Source organism: Triturus cristatus, chromosome 9 (genome assembly GCF_964204655.1).
Source record: "Triturus cristatus chromosome 9, aTriCri1.1, whole genome shotgun sequence".
Classification (NCBI taxonomy): Eukaryota; Metazoa; Chordata; class Amphibia; order Caudata; family Salamandridae; genus Triturus; species Triturus cristatus.
In genome coordinates, this window is record NC_140592.1 from 134,751,372 (window position 1) to 134,771,271 (window position 19,900).

The following is a 19,900-nucleotide window of genomic DNA, read 5'->3' on the forward strand; positions in this document are numbered from 1 at the left end:
AAAGTTCAATATGTACAAGGCCCATAGGGCATTCCATAGTTCTAATCCAGATGGGGGACACATTGGGACGCGTGTCCCCTAGCTTGCCTCCACAGTTCAGACTTCCTTGTCTTCCACAGGGGGGGGGCCTCATGTGGGGGGGAAGGACCAGGCACCGCAGGGACAGGAGGGGCAAGGGTAGGCGTTGTGGGTGCAGGGACGGAGGACTCCACCACAGGGGGTGGGCCGCGCCAAAGGTGGTGGTGAGAATGGCGCTGCACACGGTTGCAAGTTCCCCCAGCGTCTCCCCTGCACCCGAAGGAACCACAGGCCCCAAGGAGGGGGGGTTCGGAGGGATGGGTTGCAGCGCTACTGGGGGAGGGTGTGGACAGGGGGGGAACTCAACTCCCCTGCCGGTGTCCTGCCTCCACCGCTTGCGGGGTGGTGCCACACTGGGGCTGATGGACAGACTGGGCAGGACTGACCCTGTGTCTGACTGTTGGCCAGGAGAGCTGAGGGGAGTCGATTTGGAGGGTGTGGGTTGTGAGGAATGTTGTCTCCCACTCTGGCTGCGTGTCTTCCGTTTGCCCCCGACCCAGTGGGTGTGCCTACCTTACCCTGTGTGTGCGTGCCAGGAGGTGTGCGCTTTGCCTTCCCTGGTGGTGTGGTGCCTGTGTCTGGTGGGGTGCGTGCATGGGTACGTCTGGGTGTGCTTGGGACAGGCATGGGAGTGGGAAGTGTGGATGGTGCAGGGGTAGGGGAGGGACGCAGCGCTGCAGGAGACCCACTGCTGCAGTCAGTGTCGAGTCTATGGACCTCAGCAAGTTGCGTTGGTCAGACTGCGCAGCTGAAATACCCTCCATGTATGCCTCCATCTGGGTGAGCACTCGGGTGTGGCCATGGAGGACATTAAGCATCGCTGTCTGACCAAACTGCAACTGCCGCAGGATGTCCACAGACTCGGCATTGGCGGCAGCAGTGGAGACAGGGGCAGGGGGTGCGGTGCCTGGCAAGAAGGAGACACGTGGTGACCTAGCACGGCGGGAAGGGACACGAGCAAGTGGGAGGCCGGTGATGGGAATGGAGGGGGCGGGTAGAGATGGAGTGCTGCTTTCAGCTGTGGGAGCAGCCTCCGCCCCCTCTGAGAGCTCAGCCTCGAACCCGTCAGCTTCATAGTCGGTCGTGGGACTGGACAGGTCCTCCGCCTCACTCCCCTCGGCCTCCGTGCCACTCGATGTGCCAGACAAGAAGGCACTGCTGGCACTGGTGCTCGCTCCCTCCTCACGGTCCGTGCCAGTGTCTCCCTCGGAGTCCCCCGACGATGCTGTGGGCAAGGTGAAGAGACAGGAAAAAATCAGACACCTGTATACATATGTCACATGAGTCAAATCTACATAGGTCACAGTGCATAGCCTGAAAAGCAACATGAGTAACATCTACAATACAAGGTGCATATGTAGGCCCTGCAACACACAGTTGGTTGACCCACCATGCCACTGAGAAACAATGGAGAGCATGACACAACAGCAAATAACTTGATATCAAATTGGAGAGAGGAGCCAAACTCTGGGGACAATTGAGCACTGCTTCTGCACCACACAGCGTTGCCAAAAAAGGGATGAGCAGGAACCATGTCTTTTAACTTTTGGCACATGCTGCAACGGTAATACATTAAACCATGCCCAACATGACTGGGTCACTGCGCCTTGAGTGTATGTCCAGACAAACATCACACACTGGCCAGACCTAGCAAGGAGACTTCAGGTTTTGACATGTAGGCCTTGCCCGCACCAACCACCCCCTACCTGAGACAATGTGATTGAGACAGAGGAAGTACTTACACCTCTTACTCTGGGATAAAAACACATGGCCTGCAATAAATCCTGATTGTACACAAAATACCCCTGGTGCGCCTGTCCACATATATCATTGACAAACAACCATCATCAGATAGTCGTACCAAGACACACAGACACTGGGCACTGTGAGTATGCACAAGCTAAATTGGGTCACCCGGTACAGTGGACACATGTAGCACAGTTTACGTAAATACAAATGAGGCCAGGGTACAATGCCACAGAGCCCAACCTATGGCGAAGACACAGAGAATGTCCACATTGTTGGATGACACACATGATACCTAGGAAAAGGTGCCCCAGGGGACTGTAGTGGCCACACTACTCCATGGTCCTGTATGGATATGACTGCAACACAAGCCACCATCCCTGCACTATGCATATCACACACTCAAGCACATCATGTCAGAGGGCACAACATTGGACATGCATGCAGTAAGGCAGTACACTTTTAAGACACACTCCTATGTCGGGACTCACCATCAGTGCCAACTAACATGGACCCCACAATGACTGAACTGGGCAGGGCACAGGCAAGGTCCCCAAACCTGTTACACACCACCCCCACACATAATGCTGCAAGCATTGGGCACTTGGATAAACTGGCAGCCTAGATAACCTTGTGCAAGAGTGACTACACACAGACCAGGGAACACATGGCAAGGAGGGGAAGGGAGGAATAACAGCACCGCTTCACTTTGGGGAACAGGATCTGCACTGCACATGTAAACCCTGGCAGTGTATCCATGCAACTGCGCACTTACGAAAGCTGGTGACACACAACAAACACACATGTACCTACCCCCTTCCTGCTGCTGCTTCTCCAGTAAGCGCCTATCCAAGTCAGGGAAGACCACTGCCAGCACACGCTTCTGGATGTGGGTCAGACGCCGGCGCCCACGGTTCTTATGGCTCTCAGGTGAGTCCCCCAGCAGGACCCATGCGATCCTCCTCGTCCAGCACCGGATATCCTGCCAGCATTTCCTCACCTGGGCTAGGCGCCGCTTCCGACCATCTGTCTTCCTCACGGCACTGACGGCTTCCCTCCAGATCTCCCCCTTGGCATAGACGCCTACCTGTGAGGATGCAAAAGTGACAATACTTCAATCCACCTGATCAATGTCACAGAGACACACATATTACAAATTATGCTTGTTTAAACAGGGAATAGTATGCAGCCAACTCATTGCACCTTTGTCATAGTGACATTATCCTCTGGGGAAGGGCAAATGCACTAGGTGGCATTGAAACTACACAGGTGGCAGAAGGGGTGCAACACAATCAATGATCCAGGCTCACACTGTGCATCACAAGCTACACCAGGATTATGTACAGCACCTCAAAGCAGTCACATGCCCCAGGCCACTGACGCAACCTCAGCAGAGTACACAAACACACACAGGCACAGAACAATCACCTTCCATTGGCAACTGCGGCTACAAACCTCACTCTGCACATGTGCCACTACACTGGGGGGTGTCACAGGTGTGGGGCTGGCTCAGCATGGCAGACACACAGCACTCCTCCCTGCTCACATCAGATGGGCAGGGTATATCCATCCCTCATGCATCTGGGGTGCAACACTCCACATATGCACTCACCCACATGACAGGGGACTTACACACACACACCAATGTCCAGGGGACGAATACATCATTTGGACACTCTCACCACAGGTACACTGAACAAACACACATCTGTTTGTACTGCCACCTGTCACACTGGGGGGACCACAGAATCACATCAGGACTGTAGAAACAACATTCCCAGGAGGATTAGCCAGGCTGAAGGTGGAATGCACCATGCAGTGATCGTCACAGTAAGCACTATGCAAGTGAGGAGTGCACACAGGAGCTACAGCATGCTCTGCATGGGAGACATGAGGCCTTCCCCCCCTGGGACCCACTATAAACAACATTGCATGTCTGTCACACATGGACACAATGCCAGAAGTCACAGTCACAAAAAAGGGGCACAGTCTAAGCTAGTGGACTCAGCACTCACCAGCTCCCCTGGTCGACCATACAGCCTGGTGTACTGTGGGAGGATGACGTCCAGCAACGCCTCATTCTCCTCTTGGGTGAAAGGCTGGGCCCTCTCCACAGACCTGGACATGGTGCCAGAGGAATCACGAGCAGCAGCAGTGTTGTGGAATGAAAGGATGTGCAGGCAAGTGCTCTCTCATGGGACCTGGCTGCCTTATATCTGCCTTGCTGCCCAGTTTCATTTAAAGGAGTACAGAGTGATTGGTCAGTCACATTTGCATCCTACGTGTCCTCCAATCCCTTTAAACCTACCCCAGTGAGTGGCTTTGCATGGTTTGAAAATTGAGCATGATGTCAAGTCAACAACCACTTTGCAACAAAGTATATTGTCTCCAACCGACTTTTGCTGGCCACCTGATGCAAAAATTAAAACTTGAAACTCGGTCTCCATGACAACCAGCATGCATTTAGGGCTTTATACTTGTCCCTCATGTGTCCCCTATGTAATTTTGATATTCACACACAGGTATGGTGCGTTCCAGGGCCCTAGGACACCCCAAATGCAGTGAAACGGACCGTACACGCGTGTGTACGGTCCCAATCACTATGGGAGTGCTCGCGTATGCGTACGCCATAGTGAAACGGACCGTACACGCGTGTGTACAGTCCCAATCACTATGGGAGTGCTCGCGTATGCATACGCCATAGTGAAACGGACTGTACACGCGTGTGTATGGTCCCTATCACTATGGGAGTGCTTGCGTATGCGTACGCCATGGTGATACGGACCGTCCACGCGTGTACGGTCCGTATCACCATGGCGTACGCATACGCGAGCACTCCCATAGTGATAGGGACCGTACACACGCGTGTACGGTCCGTATCACCATCGCGTACGCATATGCGAGCACTCCCATAGTGATAGGGACCGTACACACGCGTGTACGGTCCGTATCACCATGGCGTACACATACGCGAGCACTCCCATAGTGATAGGGACCGTACACACGCATGTACGGTCCGTATCACCATGGCATACGCATACGCGAGCACTCCCATAGTGATAGGGACCGTACACACGTGTGTACGGTCCGTATCACTATAGCGTACGCAGACGCGAGCACTCCCATAGTGATAGGGACCGTACACACGCCCTCAGAGCGTATGTATGGTGCTTTTCACACCTGACAGTGGTGACAGGCGGCACACAGTAAGGAATTGAGCTGTCATACTTGTCCAAGGCTGGACATCAAGGCATTGTCTGTGCAGTACTACATGTGTCGGGCACAGGTGTGTCAGGCTGTGATGTGGCACATAACTCCTGAGGTGTGAAGGCAATAGATGTGTGATGAGCTGTGTACACATGTCATGTGTGATGGTGCACTATGTGCCAGACATCCCCTTCACTCCTTTGACATGTGTGCATGTTGTACAGACTAGTTGAGCAATGCGTCACTGGCATGGCACAGTCAACAACACCCGCAACTGTCCCCTGATGCCAGGTACAGGGATTTTTACATCTGACATGTGACTACCCGCGTTGCACGATGTGACTATGTTATGTGTGTGTTGTGTGTTCCCATAAGCTTGCTGTTGGTGTTCCGTCAAATGCTTCTGCAGTTGCTGCAACCAACATGTGTCTGTGTGTAGATGAGCATAGCACACTGTTACGCACACCAGGCCACATGTGGAATCCGACGTAAGGTGTGTATGTATGCATGGAACACAGAGTTGCAAAACAAGGACATATCTGCATACTCTCAATGTATGTGTGATCAGTCTTGACATGTACTCCTTCATGGCAAGGTGTGTGGTCTGTCCTCATTCTATGTCATGTGACCTGTGCCTCTAGTGTTCCGCAACCTGTCTGTACGATCGACATCCTTCTTCTGCACATATGTGGATGTCTGTCACTCCTGTAATGCGTCTGCCTGTTCACTTACACTGGCCCACAGCTAGTTTAATGGCATGGGATCCACGTTTGTAGCTGGTTCTTGGTAGGAGTGTCACCTGCCTGGCATACGTGTCCAGGGCATATTGCACAGACCTGACTCTGTATGTAGCATATGTGTATTGACTGTTGAACATGTGCTCAGTACATTGACATTGTTGTTGTACTGAACTCACTCTTCGTTGTCCCTTCAAAATGACTGCAGGGCTCCGCCTCTCCCCCGACAAATTCCGGACTTGGCTGACCTGAGGGAAAATGACTGTATACGCCGCTACCGCTTCCCCCGACCGTTGATTGAGGACTTGACGGCAAGGCTGGCACCACACCTCCAACCGCTACACAGGTATCCTACGGCACTGACACCCAAGATGAAGGTGATGGCCCTACATTTCTTTGCCACGGGTACCTTTCAATATACCATTGCTCATGTTGGTGGCATGTCCCAAACAATGTTCAGCCGTGTTCTGCATGATTTTTTAGAGGCCATGTTGCTTCAGCTGGATGACTTCATCAAGTTCCCAACTCCTGAGCAGTTGACAGGTGTCAAGCGTGAGTTCTATGCTCTGGGAGGGATGCCCCATGTCATTGGGTCCATAGATGGGACACATGTGGCTTTGGTACCACCACAGGCACAGGAGGTAGCGGACAGGAATCGCAAGCATTACCACTCCATCAATGCCCTTGTGGTGTGTCTTTCCAACATGGTGATTTCCCATGTCTGTGCTCGTTTTCCAGAATCAGCACACAATGCCTACATCATGAGGCGTAGCAGGGTGCCTGAAATGATGCTGCAGCTGCGCAACGAACGAGCATGTATTGTTGGTGGGTACACTGTCAGTCCTGTATTTAGCGTTAACTTCCTGTCTGACTGCTTCTCCTGACCCACTGTGCCACTCATCCTGGATCCGGATGATCAGGACCATCCACCCGTGGAGGATGAAGGGCTTGGTGATGAGGCAAGTGATGTGGAGGAGGAGGCGGAGGAGGACATCCGGAGTCGGCTCATACGCGACTTCTTTGCTTAGTGGTGAGTTCCAGTGTCTGAGTGTGCACACATTGGGCCTTGTGTGGCATGTGTTGCAATGTGTGTGTCCATCTGCATGTCTGCCACGTGAGTCAGAGGTGCGTTTGGATGTGTCACTCGAGTGATGGTGCAATAGATGAATGCTTTTCCATAGTCATCATTGTCACCTAGCGTGTAGACATCCTTCTACGTGTCGTGTACATGCACATGCATGCGGATGTTCTTCTTTTGGCTGACTTCTTGTGTGTCTCTCATCCCCAGGTACTTGCGCATGCTGTCTGCTGGTGGCATTGTTGTGGTCCTGCTATTCCTCATGAACACAGCAACGTGTACTGAATCAGCCTTACATGCACGGACAAGTTAGAAAATCTCCTTAGGGTAAGGGATGCATCACGGGTTTTTGGGTGTGGTATTTGTATTGAATGTTTGTGCACTGCTCCTGTTCATGTTAGGTTACTTTGCATACATGTAGCTTCACCATGGGGCACATGACATGGAGCTGGATTCACCTGAATTGATGGTCAGACTTGGTGACAGTCATCTGTAATGGGATAGTGGATTGTGATGATGGCATCAATGTGTGTAACACTGCCCTCGGAAACATACGGGTTGCACGGGGTTGACATGGTGTTGGACTTCCCCATTAGAGGCTCAATGGTGTATAGCAGCCTCTCCGTGAGCAGCTGGGGGTGTTTAGCTGTAACCCGTCACTTGTGTGCCAGTTCTATGGATTTCCTGCATCTGTGGTGCAAAGGGGTGTGCCAGTGTCGGTCCCACATGTTCATCCACATGACCTGTGTATGTGTTTACAGAGATGCATTTGCATTCTGACACACATGACTAATAAAGGTGTCCCTCTGCCTCCAAGGTGCCTCATCTCTGTCAATGCTGATCTGTTGCCACTGTGCATTCGGCATGTCTGTCATAGTTATCAGAGATAGTGCCTATGAGTCTATGTGTAGAGTAGCAAGATGCAAGCTGTTTGTCAGGGATTATAATCTGTATTGTGCATGATGTCCATGGCTGTGTAGGTATTGTGGCATGTCAGTCTCCACGACGGACACTGTGCTGCATGTGCATCCATTGTGTGTGTGTGTGCCATGTTGAACCAGACATTCCTTACTTGACATACACCTTTTGCATAGTTCCATCCTGAGATCCTTGTCTTTGTGTGCAACTTGTGGCATTGTTTTCTTGACATGGCGCATGCTGCTGCAGGCCCTGCAGCAAGGGCACCCAGTGTCCACGCAACGAGCTGGTGTTCATCATGGATTGCTTGCTCACATGTGCTATGCTGATCAGCAGCATCTGTGCCTCAGGCTGCAGCACACTCTGCATTATGCACAAGATCCCCAGTTCCATCCACCTCAAGGCAAGAGAGACCATCCCCCAGGTGAACTACAACATCCATGTCTAATCCTACCCTGCACTCTACGGACATGTGCGTTACAACTCCCATGATACTTGTCCACATCCAAGGTGCATCTGCACAGCTCTGCTTCTACATCCGGCGACCAAGCCACATCGACGTCCAACAGAGATGGGGGAATGGATCACTGCCAGCTGCAGGATGACCTTATCAATCCACGCACACACTCAGGATGCAGCCCACAATCCCAACACAACCTTGTGGCACTGTCATTCAAGACCCCATTGTGCCATCTCCATGCATCCAACGTTGGCCGGCCCACCATTCTCCACATCCACCTGACTCAAGCATGCAGGACATGGTTCTGCCACCTGTCTACACACACCTGGGAGTAGCACCCCAGGACACTCCACATGATCCCTGACCTCTGCGCATGACTGTTGCTCTTCTAAATAGGTCTGTCGGCACAGTTGTGCGGCCACCCCCATGAGCTGGTTGGGCCCATCACGGGTGAGTATGGTGCTCCATGTCTGTATTGGATGATACATTGTGACCCATGTGTGTCCTGTGGCAGACTCTGACCCCAGGGTGTGGATGGTTGTAGTTATTTAAAAGCACAGGCATGGTTTTACTTTACAACACACACATGTAATGGAATAATGCAAAATGATGGCATCATCTCTTGATTGTGATGATATTTATTTGTGGTGGGGTACGTGTTGGGGGGGGGATGACAAGAGGTGCTTTCGGGGTGTGTAGAATCCAAAGTTCACTGGGGGAGTTGGTATCCTTACCATTGGAAATCATCAGAGTCCATGCCACAGTCTTTGTCAACATTGGTCAGACAGTGACCAGCAAGTCCATGTGGCAGAGAATGTCATTTGCTGATGTGCTGCTGTTGGGCCAGAGGGCCAGGTGCCAGGCCAGGTGACCTGGGAGATGGTGATGTTCCGCTGACTCTCACGGTCTTTTCCGTGGACGACCCACCTTCCTGCGGGGACGATGCTTGTGATGCTCCGTCGGATGAATCCTCCTACTCCTGATCCCTCCCTGTGGCTGGTGATGTTCTTCGCCTGGTGGCGCAGGGAGGGTTGCCCATGTTGTCGGCAATCCGACGGAGTGAACAGTTCATTTCCGTGTGCACCGTCAGGATCTCAGCCAGTCTTGCCTCCATCCGTCCTTGGTGTCGCTGTTGACTGGCATGTTGCTCGGCCTGCAGGGTCTTCATCTCCTCGAGTGTCCCCTTCATCTCATTGAGGGTGGACACAACCTGGCTGATGACCCTGGTGTCACGCCGGTATGTGTCGAGGATGTTGCTGACGTGTGACATTACCGGTTCCTGAGCCAACTGGTCAGGCTCGCGCCTCCGCCGTCCTCCACTCCCACCACCCCTGCCCACTTGCGCCTGGCCTGCCGTTGTGGGCACATCGGGTCTCCGGGACCCCTGAGGGATGGCATTCGCGGTGTCGCCTGCCTCCTCCTGGGTGCCCGGAGAACCTTGTCCCTCCTGGTCAGACTGGCTGCGTAGTTGTATGCGGGCAGGGCTCCTGGCTGTCACCTGGGATGTGGCAGGAATGGGGGTGGTGGTTGGCACAGTGGTACCTGACGCAGGTGCTGCAGGTGGTTGGACACCAGAGAGGCCAGGTTGGTCGGGGTCATCCACGGAGTGGTGAGAGTCGTCGCAGCTGGTGGGATCCTCTTCACGCGGAGCCTGGTCCTGTGAGTCTTCCCCCCCAGTGTGGGGTTGAGATCGACGACGTTGACCTGTGTGTGAGAGTGTGACAATGTTAATTGTGTTACATGCAACATCCATGTTTCATACATCTTCAAGTTGGCACAGTTCCTGTGGGTAGTTGGATATGACTAGCATTCCTCTCACAGTGCACTTGTACATGGGTATGTCCCTTGGCCACAGCTTTCGACACTTTACCTATGTGTGACACACTCTTAGTTGCTGCATCATTTTGGAACGCAGTCAGCAGTGTAGTGCGCGGGCGTAGCGAGCCATGCAGTGCCGCCTTACGTGTTGCACTGTACATGGGCAAATGGTGTGGTTCCTAACAATTTGAGAATGCAGGTAGGTAATTTATGCATTTGTGACTGGGTTCTCACACACACAGTGAGTGGGTATACTGGTTGTGAGGTTATGTTTGTGCCTGCAGCACGGATGTACTCGTGCACAGATTGACACATGGCCCAGTGTTTAGCAATGGAAAAAGGGGGTGTTCAGGCACTGCCTAACCTTGTCTACATGCACACAGTCCACCTGCTGACGAGCGGACATGCCCACACCACCCGAGGGTGATTTGCTCTCCCTGTGTCTCCCTTTCTCCCTCCCTCTGTCAGCCTCCTCCCTCTGTCCGTCTCCCTGTGTCTCCCTTTCTCCCTCCCTCTGTCAGCCTCCTCCCTCTGTCCGTCTCCCTGTGTCTCCCTTTCTTCCTCCCTCTGTCAGCCTCCTCCCTCTGTCCGTCTCCCTGTGTCCCCCTCTGTCTCCCTCCCTCTCTCTCCCCCTCTCCCTCCCTCTGTCTGTCACCCTCTGTCACCTCAGCCCAGCTTCCTGGCCACACACAGTTAGCAGATTTTTAAAGGCCATTGGTTTGTTCATGTGGGTTTGTTTCTAATCTCCAGGCACCCATTGGGCGGAGTGTCTGAGTCTGCGCTGCTGCTGTGGTGGTGTGTGCTGCCACTCTTTCACAGTGTTGCCTCTTCATTAGCTGCTGTTATGTGCAAATTGTGCCTTCACACCCATTTCATCCTGCAACGCGGCCGCCATTTCCAGGCAAGTCAGTACTGTGTGGGGACACACTGTTTGCATGGCTCTGCCCTAGGCCATATGGGCTGAGGGCATTGTTGTCTGCTTCTGAGTTGCACTATGTTAATTTTGAGGCCCACCCTCCCGGCATCTGGGATATCCTGTCTTGTGTTGGTGTTTTGTGTGGCCTGTGACTTGGCATGGCCTTGCTTGGTGCATGGGGCATGGAGGCGCTAGTAGCATGTGCGTGTTTTTGGAGTGTGATTGTGTCCGGTGATGGCTTTGGGGTGGTTGGGTGCATTATTGGGATTTTGGTTGTGGATGGCGATCCCCCCATGTGAGGTGAGTTGTTTGTGTACTCACCAGGCTCTTGGACTCCTTCTACTCCATGGACTCCCACCGGCGGCAGCGTGGCCATCACCTTCTCCTCCCAGGGATGGTAGTGTACCGGTCTGCGGGCAGTCCTCCTCCAGTGATGTTGGCCTGGTTGTGCTCGTCCGTCATTTTGCGGCAGACCGTCCTCCGCAGATCGTACCACCTGTCTTGGCACTCATGCCTGGTCCTTCTGGTGGCCCCAACAGCATTCACAGCATCAACGATCCTCTGCCACATGGATGATTTTTCGGATATGCTGGTCTGTCTGACCAATGTTCCAAAGAGCTGTGGCTCGACTCTGATGATTTCGTTGACAAGGATCTCCAACTCTTGCGTAGTGAACTTTGGATTCTTGTTGGTGGGCATGGTGTGGGGTGTGAGTGTGGATGGTTGTGGGTGTGTGGGTGTGGTTGTGAAGGTGTGTGTGTGAATGTGATGAGGGGGTGTTTGTGATGGTGGTTGTGTGAAGGAGTGCAAGTGTAAGGTGTAGTGAAGGTTGAAGTATGGTGCAGTTGTTCGTATGTGGGGTCTGGCAGCAGTGGGTCTGTTGCAAAGGATCATGGTTTGTGTGTGTTGGGCCTTTTTATTGGTCCATTTGTGGGTGTGGCTGGGTTTGAACTTTGGGTGGGTGTGTTATAAGGAGTGGTTGTGTTTTGGGCCTCTGTTTAGGTGTTTGGCAGTTGCAGGTCAGTGTATTGGATGTATTTGGGCTTGTTGTACATGTTTTGTGGTGGTGTGCGATTCGATTTGACTCTCCTTGTGTTGTTTTGCTTTGTCCTGGTTGAGTACGAGTGTTTTTAGCATCTGTACGGTGCGTACATCGGCCATGTTTTTGTACAGTGCAGACCTTTGCTATGGCTTAGTACGTCTTGTACATGCGCGATGTTGGGTGAGGGTGCTGGTGTAGGGGCCTGAGGTAGGGTGCGTACAGACATGGGCAGGGTGTTGGTCCGCACCGTCCATAGGTGGTGGTGTTTCGCACCCTACATACAGGGGGGGCTGGGTGTACGCTCCATACATACACGGGTGGGGGTACGCTCCGAACATACACAGGTGGGGGTACGCTCCGAACATACACGGGTGGGGGTACGCTCCGTACATACATGGGTGGGGTGGGGGTATGCTCCGTACATGCACTGGTGGGGTGGGGGTCCGCTCCATAAATACACGGGTGGGGGTACGCTCCGTACATACACGGGTGGGGTGGGGGTACGCTCCGTACATACACGGGTGGGGTGGGGGAAAGCTCCGTACATGCACTGGTGGGGTGGGGGTCCGCTACATACATACACGGGTGGGGGTACGCTCCGTACATACACGGGTGGGGTGGGGTCCGCTTCGTACATGCACGGGTGGGGTGGGGGTATGCTCCGTACATGCACTGGTGGGGTGGGGGTACGCTCCATACATACACGGGTGGGGGTATGCTCCGTACATGCACTGGTGGGGTGGGGGTCCGCTCCATACATACACGGGTGGGGGTACGCTCCGTACATACACGGGTGGGGTGGGGGTACGCTCCGTACATACACGGGTGGGGTGGGGGTAAGCTCCGTACATGCACTGGTGGGGTGGGGGTCCGCTACATACATACACGGGTGGGGGTACGCTTCGTACATACACGGGTGGGGTGGGGGTACGCTTCGTACATACACGGGTGGGGTGGGGGTATGCTCCGTACATGCACTGGTGGGGTGGGGGTACGCTCCATACATACACGGGTGGGGGTACGCTCCGTACATACACGGGTGGGGTGGGGGTATGCTCCATACATACACGGGTAGGGGTACGCTCCGTACATACATGGGTGGGGTGGGGGTACGCTCCGTACATGCACTGGTGATGTGGGGGTACACTCCATACATACACGGGTGGGGGTACGCTCCGTACATACACAGATGGGGTGGGGGTCCGCTCCATACATACACGGGTGTGGTGGGGGTACGCTCCGTACATACACTGGTGGGGTGGGGGTGCGCTCCATACATACACGGGTGGGGGTAGGCTCCGTACATACACGGGTGGGGTGGGGGTCCGCTCCATACATACACGGGTGGGGTGGGGGTACGCTCCGTACATACACTGGTGGGGTGGGGGTACGCTCCATATATACACGGGTGGGGGTATGCTCCGTACATACACGGGTGGGGTGGGGGTACGCCCCGTACATGCACTGGTGGGGTGGGGGTACGCTCCATACATACACGGGTGGGGGTGCGCTCCGTACATACACAGGTGGGGGTGCGCTCCGTACATACGGGGGCTGGGGGGTGTTCGGAGCATACATACGGGGGCTGGGGGGGTGTTTGTTGCGTATGCGGGCACATGTCTGCATGGTTGCTATAGGAGTTCGCTCCGGACGTTTTTTTTTCCATACGGTTGTACAATCGGACGGCCGGTACGGATCGTACTAGCGCGGTCGGACTTATTTTTTCCCATTCGTATGTAAAATCGTCCGGGGACGTGTCGGACACTTTTCCCGACCCGAGGACGTGTGGGGGAATTTTCCCAATGCGATCCGTATGGACTTTTTTCCATACGAATCCTACTTGGCAGTTTGTGCGGTGCTTGTACGATTCGTACGGAAAAAAATCCGGATACGATTCGTGCAGGGAAAATTTTACCAGGATCGGAATCGGCACCCTAGTAATGATTCCCAGTTGGTTTTCAAACAACGTTTGCCTACGGAACTATAAAATTCCTACCTAATATTTTTAAAGTCAAAGTTTTAGGAAGATAATTCATTCTCTGAGGAATTTATTATTATAATTTAATAGGACTACCATTGGACAATTTACATAAAGGAGTGTAAGAATACCATTTGGCCTCAAGGAAAGGTATATTTTTGAAATATGGACTTTTTGGTGGTCATTGATTCGGGGAATATTTGAAAGCGGCAATATTTACAGTTTTTATAAGTTAAAGTTATAAAATTTTGTAAGCCGTAAGCATTTCATATATGTGTGATTTGTATTTTCTGGTATTTTACTGAGAATAGCATGTTGGTTTTTTTTAACAATCTTTCTGATTGTTTTTTTTTTGCCCGCTGTTAAGTGATGAGTACGATTGAAATCACTATTTCTAGTGAAATTCAATATATTCTGAGAACAGCAAAAAAAGCAAACAAATTACTTTGTGGAAATTATGCTGTGTTGAAAAAATTTATTATTACATGTTATAATTTTTGTTTGTGTACTCACCAGGCTCTCGGACTCCTTCTACTCCATGGACTCCCACCGGCGGCAGCGTGGCCATCACCTTCTCCTCCCAGGGATGGTAGTGTACCGGTCTGCGGGGCGGCCCTCCTCCAGTGATGTTGGCCTGGTTGTGCTCGTCCGTCATTTTGCGGCGGACCGTCCTCCGCAGATCGTACCACCTGGCTTGGCACTCATGCCTGGTCCTTCTGGTGGCCCCAACAGCTTTCACAGCATCAACGATCCTCTGTCACATGGATGATTTTTCGGATATGCTGGTCTGTCTGACCAATGTTCCAAAGAGCTGTGGCTCGACTCTGATGATTTCGTCTACAAGGATCTCCAACTCTTGCGTAATGAACTTTGGATTCTTGTTGGTGGGCATGGTGTGGGGTGTGAGTGCGGATGGTTGTGGGTGTGTGGGTGTGGTTGTGAAGGTGTGTGTGTGAATGTGATGAGGGGGTGTTTGTGATGGTGGTTATGTGAAGGAGTGCAAGTGTAAGGTGTAGTGAAGGTTGAAGTATGGTGCAGTTGTTCTTATGTGTGGTCTGGCAGCAGTGGGTCTGTTGCAAAGGATCATGGTTTGTGTTGGGCCTTTTTATTGGTCCATTTGTGGGTGTGGCTGTGTTTGAACTTTGGGTGGGTGTGTTATAAGGAGTGGTTGTGTTTTGGGCCTCTGTTTAGGTGTTTGGCAGTTGCAGGTCAGTGTATTGGATGTATTTGGGCTTGTTGTACATGTTTTGTGGTGTTGTGCGATTCGAATTGACTCTCCTTGTGTTGTTTTGCTTTGTCCTGGTTGAGTATGAGTGTTTTTAGCGTCTGTACGGTGCGTACATCGGCCATGTTTTTGTACAGTGCTGACCTTTGCTATGGCTTAGTATGTCTTGTACATGCGCGATGTTGGGTGAGGGTGCTGGTGTAGGGGCCTGAGGTAGGGTGCGTACAGACACGGGCAGGGTGTTGGTCCGCACCGTCCATAGGTGGTGGTGTTTCGCACCGTACCTACAGGGGGGGGCTGGGTGTACGCTCCATACATACACGGGTGGGAGTATGCTCCGAACATACACGGGTGGGGGTACGCTCCGTACATTCACGGGTGGTGTGGGGGTACGCTCCGTACATGCACTGGCGGGGTGGGGGTCCGCTCCATACATACACGGGTGGGGATACGCTCCGTACATACACGGGTGGGGTGGGGGTATGCTCTGTACATACACAGGTGGGGTGGGGGTAAGCTCCGTACATGCACTGGTGGGGTGGGGGTCCGCTACATACATACACGGGTGGGGGTACACTCCGTACATACACGGGTGGGGGTACGCTCCGTACTTACACGGGTGGGGTGGGGGTATGCTCCATACATACACGGGTAGGGGTACGCTCCGTACATACATGGGTGGGGTGGGGGTATGCTCCGTACATGCACTGGTGATGTGGGGGTACACTCCATACATACACGGGTGGGGGTACGCTCCGTACATACACAGATGGGGTGGGGGTCCGCTCCATATATACACGGGTGGGGTGGGGGTACGCTCCGTACATACACTGGTGGGGTGGGGGTGCGCTCCATACATACACGGGTGGGGGTACGCTCCGTACATACACGGGTGGGATGGGGGTCCGCTCCATACATACATGGGTGGGGTGGGGGTACGCTCCGTACATACACTGTTGGGGTGGGGGTACGCTCCATACATACACGGGTGGGGGTATGCTCCGTACATACACGGGTCGGAGTACGCTCCGTACATGCACTGGTGGGGTGGGGGTACGCTCCATACATACACGGGTGGGGGTGCGCTCCGTACATACACAGGTGGGGGTGCGCTCTGTACATACGGGGGCTGGGGGGTGTTAGGAGCATACATACGGGGGCTGGGGGGGTGTTCGTCACGTATGCGGGCACATGTCTCCATGGTTGCTATAGGAGTTCGCTCCGGATGGTTTTTTTTCCATACGGTTGTACAATCGGACTGCCGGTACGGATCGTACTAGCGCGGTCTGACTTATTTTTTCCCATTCGTATGTAAAATCGTCCGGGGACGTGTCGAACACTTTTCCCGACCCGAGGACGTGTGGGGGAATTTTCCCAATGCGATTCGTATGGACTTTTTCCCATACGAATCGTACTTGGCAGTTTGTACGGTGCTTGTCCGATTCGTACGGAAAAAAATCCGGATACGATTCGTACGGGGAAAATTTTACCAGGATCGGAATCGGCACCCTAGTAATGATTCCCAGTTGGTTTTCAAACAACGTTTGCCTACGGAACTACAAAATTCCTACCTAATATTTTTAAAGTCAAAGTTTTAGGAAGATAATTCATTCTCTGAGGAATGTATTATTATAATTTAATAGGACTACCATTGGACAATTTACATAAAGGAGTGCAAGAATACCATTTGGCCTCAAGGAAAGGTATATTTTTGAAATATGGACTTTTTGGTGGTCATTGATTCGGGGAATATTTGAAAGCGGCAATATTTACAGTTTTTATAAGTTAAAGTTATAAAATTTTGTAAGCCGTAAGCATTTCATATATGTGTGATTTGTATTTTCTGGTATTTTACTGAGAATAGCATGTTGTTTTTTTTTTAACAATCTTTCTGATTGTTTTTTTTTGCCCGCTGTTAAGTGATGAGTATGATTGAAATCACTATTTCTAGTGAAATTCAATATATTCTGAGAACAGCAAAAAAAGCAAACAAATTACTTTGTGGAAATTATGCTGTGTTGTAAAAAATGTATTATTACATGTTATAATTTTTGTTTCTGTACTCACCAGGCTCTCGGACTCCTTCTACTCCATGGACTCCCACCGGCGGCAGCGTGGCCATCACCTTCTCCTCCCAGGGATGGTAGTGTACCGGTCTGCGGGACGGCCCTCCTCCAGTGATGTTGGCCTGGTTGTGCTCGTCCGTCATTTTGCGGCGGACCGTCCTCCGCAGATCGTACCACCTGGCTTGGCACTCATGCCTGGTCCTTCTGGTGGCCCCAACAGCATTCACAGCATCAACGATCCTCTGTCACATGGATGATTTTATGGATATGCTGGTCTGTCTGACCAATGTTCCAAAGAGCTGTGGCTCGACTCTGATGATTTCGTTGACAAGGATCTCCAACTCTTGCGTAGTGAACTTTGGATTCTTGTTGGTGGGCATGGTGTGGGGTGTGAGTGTGGATGGTTGTGGGTGTGTGGGTGTGGTTGTGAAGGTGCGTGTGTGAATGTGATGAGGGGGTGTTTGTGATGGTGGTTGTGTGAAGGAGTGCAAGTGTAAGGTGTAGTGAAGGTTGAAGTATGGTGCAGTTGTTCGTATGTGGGGTCTGGCAGCAGTGGGTCTGTTGCAAAGGATCATGGTTTGTGTGTGTTGGGCCTTTTTATTGGTCCATTTGTGGGTGTGGCTGTGTTTGAACTTTGGGTGGGTGTGTTATAAGGAGTGGTTGTGTTTTGGGCCTCTGTTTAGGTGTTTGGCAGTTGCAGGTCAGTGTATTGGATGTATTTGGGCTTGTTGTACATGTTTTGTGGTGGTGTGCGATTCGAATTGACTCTCCTTGTGTTGTTTTGCTTTGTCCTGGTTGAGTACGAGTGTTTTTAGCATCTGTACGGTGCGTACATCAGCCATGTTTTTGTACAGTGCAGACCTTTGCTATGGCTTAGTACATCTTGTACATGCGCGATGTTGGGTGAGGGTGCTGGTGTAGGGGCCTGAGGTAGGGTGCGTACAGACATGGGCAGGGTGTTGGTCCGCACCGTCCATAGGTGGTGGTGTCTCGCACCGTACATACAGGGGGGCTGGGTGTACGCTCCATACATACACGGGTGGGGGTACGCTCCGAACATACACAGGTGGGGGTATGCTCCGAACATACACAGGTGGGGGTACGCTCCGTACATACACGGGTGGGGTGGGGGTATGCTCCGTACATGCACTGGTGGGGTTGGGGTCCGCTCCATACATACACGGGTGGGGGTACGCTCCGTACATACACGGGTGGGGTGGGGGTACGCTCCGTACATACACGGGTGGGGTGGGGGTAAGCTCCGTACATGCACTGGTGGGCTGGGGGTCCGCTACATACATACACGGGTGGGGGTACGCTCCGTACATACACGTGTGGGGTGGGGGTACGCTTCGTACATACACGGGTGGGGTGGGGGTATGCTCCGTACATGCACTGGTGGGGTGGGGGTACGCTCCATACATACACGGGTGGGGGTACACTCCGTACATACACGTGTGGGGTGGGGGTATGCTCCATACATACACGGGTAGGGGTACGCTCCGTACATACATGGGTGGGGTGGGGGTACGCTCCGTACATGCACTGGTGATGTGGGGGTACACTCCATACATACACGGGTGGGGGTACGCTCCGTACATACACAGATGGGGTGGGGGTCCGCTCCATACATACACGGGTGGGGTGGGGGTACGCTCTGTACATACACTGGTGGGGTGGGGGTGCGCTCCATACATACATGGGTGGGGGTACGCTCCGTACATACACGGGTGGGGTGGGGGTACGCTCCGTACATACACTGGTGGGGTGGGGGTACGCTCCATACATACACGGGTGGGGGTATGCTCCGTACATACACGGGTGGGGTGGGGGTACGCTCCGTACATGCACTGGTGGGGTGGGGGTACGCTCCATACATACACAGGTGGGGGTGCGCTCCGTACATACGGGGGCTGGGGGGTGTTCGGAGCATACATACGGGGGCTGGGGGGGTGTTCGTCGCGTATGCGGGCACATGTCTCCATGGTTGCTATAGGAGTTCGCTCCGAACGGTTTTTTTCCATACGGTTGTACAATCAGACGGCCGGTACGGATCGTACTAGCGCGGTAGGACTTATTTTTTCCCATTCGTATGTAAAATCGTCCGGGGACGTGTCGGACACTTTTCCCGACCCGAGGACGTGTGGGGGAATTTTCCCAATGCGATTTGTATGGACTTTTTCCCATACGAATCGTACTTGGCAGTTTGTACGGTGCTTGTACGATTCGTACGGAAAAAAATCCGGATACGATTCGTACGGGGAAAATTTTACCAGGATCGGAATCGGCACCCTAGTAATGATTCCCAGTTGGTTTTCAAACAACGTTTGCCTACGGAACTACAAAATTCCTACCTAATATTTTTAAAGTCAAAGTTTTAGGAAGATAATTCATTCTCTGAGGAATTTATTATTATAATTTAATAGGACTACCATTGGACAATTTACATAAAGGAGTGTAAGAATACCATTTGGCCTCAAGGAAAGGTATATTTTTGAAATATGGACTTTTTGGTGGTCATTGATTCGGGGAATATTTGAAAGCGGCAATATTTACAGTTTTTATAAGTTAAAGTTATAAAATTTTGTAAGCCGTAAGCATTTCATATATGTGTGATTTGTATTTTCTGGT